Consider the following 3,942-nt stretch of genomic DNA (forward strand, 5'->3'; position numbering starts at 1 on the left):
AAATTTTTGGATTATGGTCCAATTAAGGTTCCTATGGGCCAATAGCATCAATCCATGTGTAGGGAGGAGATAAATCCAATTTGTAAAAGAAGATACCCAAAAATGAGTAAATGCTCACATAAGATGAAGAGTTGAAAATGTACAAGGTTTATTAGTAAAAAACTATGAGCAATATTAAAAATATGAGATATTTTGGGTATCCAAAAATGAGTAAATGCTCACATAAGATGAAGAGTTGAAAATGTACAAGGTTTATTAGTAAAAAACTATGAGCAATATTAAAAATATGAGATATTTTGGGTATAATGATTCCATTTTGACACATATGTAAGGAAGGGGAGTTCTTTAAAGGAGGTGCATATTTCACATAAGATGAAGAGTTGAAAATGTACAAGGTTTATTAGTAAAAAACTATGAGCAATATTAAAAATATGAGATATTTTGGGTATAATGATTCCATTTGACACATATGTAAGGAAGGGGAGTTCTTTAAAGGAGGTGCATATTTCACATGCTTGAATGAGTTTTAAACTCATAAAAATTGAGGATATTTCATCTCTCCTCTCTCCTCATTCAAGTCTAGTTCCAAAAAGTTAGCTTAACTGACCTAAAAATGGTCAAATATTGACCAAACTGATTTAGAAAATTCTAGAATCAGTTTGTTTGGTTAGGAGCTCAATTTTTCCTATAAATAGAAGCCTCCCCCTTGTTGAAAAATATATAGTGTTTATGCATCGTTACTCTACTCCACCTAAGCCAAGAACTGTGAATTCATTAATAATTCACTAGTTTTTGGAGCTTCCCTCTTTCTTCAATCCCCATTGGTGGCTCCATCAACATACTTAACCAATTGATTGGTTGGGGGCCTCTACCGTGAACAAAGAATCAAGAAATTTGTAAGGTAATTAGTGAATTTTGATCATTTTTTTATAATTTCTCAATGTTTCTCTCTTCTCAAACCCTCTCAAGCTTGAGAAGCTTAATTGGAATGGTTTTTGAATGCTATTGAAGTTAATTGATGAATGGTAGTGAAGAGTTACATAATTTGATGAATGCTATTGAAGTTAATTGATTAATGATAGTTAAGAATTACATAAGTTTCCATTTATGCTTAATTCTAACGGTTTTTATGTAATTTCTCTCTCTCACTCAAGAAATGGTCATACTCATGACCCATTCTCAATCCAAATGAAGCTTTTCATAAAGCTTTTCCTTAATCCAAGATTAATCTATGCTTGAGGCCAAATTAATGCTTTTTTTCTATGCTTTTAGTTTATGTATTTCATGAATATTGATGATTCAATCCATTATGGATTAATGATCCAATTAGGGATCATTCTATTTATTTCCTTAATGATAAGCTTTATCCCTTAGAAAATTTGAGAATTATCAGTCATAGCAGCGGAGCTATGGGAAAATTTTTATAAAAATTACGCATAAAATAATTTTATTCAAAGCATGAAAAGAGGACTTCCTACCATATTCTAAGAATTATCATCCTAGATTAATTGAAAGATATTCATTGTAATCATAAATAAATTGATTTTTATATTATACATAATTGATTTTCATGCATGAAGGTATGCATAAAAGATTATTATTTTAACATAAAAGTGTTACTTTTATCATAATTAGATTTCATGCATAGAGGTATGCATAAAAGATTATTATTTTAATGTAAAAGTGTTACTTTTATCATAATTAAATTTCATGCATAGAGGTATGCATAAAAGATAATTATTTTATTACAAAAGTGTTACTTTTAGCATAATTGGATTTCATGCATAGAGGTATGCATAAAAGATGATTATTTTATTGTAAAAGTGTTACTTTTATCATAATTGGATTTCATGCATAGAGGTATACATAAAAGTTGATTATTTTATTATAAAAGTGTTACTTTTATCATATTTGGATTTCATGCATAGAGGTATGCATAAAAGTTGATTATTTTATTATAAAAGTAACACTTTTATCATATTTGAATTTCATGCATAGAGGTATGCATAAAAGTTGATTATTTTATTGTAAAAGTGTTACTTTTATCATATTGGATTTCATGCATAGAGGTATGCATAAAAGATATTCTTTTTATACTAAAAGTGTGATTTTCATCATAAATGGATTTTATGCATAACTTAGATGCATAAGAGAAATTCTTTTATTCTAAAAGTGTAATTCCTACCAAATTGAATTTATGCATAAGAAGATGCATAAAAGATTGATTTTAAATTTAAAAGTGTCATTCTCATCTAAATTGAATTTATGCATAGGAAAATGCATAAAAGATTGAAATTTAATTCAAAAGTGTCATTTTCATTTAAAATGAATTTTTGCATAATAGGAATATGCATAAAAGATTGATTTTTACTGCGAAAGTATTAATCTCCTTAAATAGAATTTATGCATAAATAAATGTGTAAAGAAATCTTATATCAAATATAAGAATTCTCTTGTATTCTATAAATAGATATGAGATGTAATAGGATGTGATAAGAGGTGTATAAGATGTGATAAGAGGTGATAAGATGCTAATGAAATAAGTTAGGAGGTGATAAGATGAATTAAGATGTAATAAGATGTGTATGGGATGAGGTAAGAAGTGTATGTGATAGGATAAGATGTATATGGGTTGTGATAGGGCGAGAATGGATGTGATGTAAAAGATTAGATGTGAAGGCATATGGGGCTATATGAATGGGAATGTGGAAATGGATGTATGTATGTGGATGTGTGGATGTGGAGATGGGAGTGTGGATGTATGAATGTGAAAATGGATGTATGCATAAAGATGTGTATGCATAGATGTGAATGTGGATGTAGATGTGGATGTATAAATGTGAATGGGAATGTGGATGTGGATGTAAGTGAATGTGGATGTAGATGTGGATGTATAGATGTGAATGTGGAATGTGGATGTGGATGTATGTATGTATGTGGATGTAGATGTGGATGTATAGATGTGAATGGGAATGTGGATGTGGATGTATGTGAATGTGGATGTAGATGTGGATGTATAGATGTGAATGTGAAATGTGGATGTGGATGTATGTATGTATGTGGATGTAGATGTGGATGTATAGATGTGAATGGGAATGTGGATGTGGATGTATGTGAATGTGGATGTAGATGTGGATGTATAGATGTGAATGTGAAATGTGGATGTGGATGTATGTATGTATGTGGATGTAGATGTGGATGTATAGATGTGAATGGGAATGTGGATGTGGATGTATGTGAATGTGGATGTAGATGTGAATGTATAGATGTGAATGTGGAATGTGGATGTGGATGTGGATGTGGATGTATGTATGTGGATGTAGATGTAGATGTATAGATGTGAATGGGAATGTGGATATGGATGTATGTATGTATGTGGATGTGGATGTATGAATGAGGACGTGATAGTGGATGTATGCATGTGGATGTGGATGTATGGATGTGGATATGGATGTGTATGTATGAATGTGGATATGGGATGTGGATGTATAAATGAGGATGTGAAAATGGAGGTAAGCATGTAAATGTGGATGTATGGATGTAGATGTGGATGTGGATGTGGATGTATGGATGTGGATATGGATGTGTATGTATGAATGTGGATATGGGATGTGGATGTATAAATGAGGATGTAAAAATGGATGTATGCATGTAGATGTGGATGTATGGATGTGAATGTGAATGTGTATATGAATTAATGTGTCGTCGATATGAGGAAATGGATGAGAATGAGTACACATTGAATGGAATGTGGAATAAGTAATGTGGACTAAGGAGGGATAATGTTGAAAGACGAGAGTACGATTTAGAAACTGTATTTTGTGACTGTTTGTAAATGACTGTTTTATGTCAAGAATGTTGTGGAAGCATTTTGACCATCTTGTGGATTAAGGTCATGAAGACCTAACTGTTAAAGTTGCAACTGCTAACGGAGAGTCAATG

This window comes from Cibotium barometz, chromosome 1, assembly GCF_041138505.1.
Source record: "Cibotium barometz isolate CiBa-2024 chromosome 1, ASM4113850v1, whole genome shotgun sequence".
NCBI classification, from domain to species: domain Eukaryota; kingdom Viridiplantae; phylum Streptophyta; class Polypodiopsida; order Cyatheales; family Cibotiaceae; genus Cibotium; species Cibotium barometz.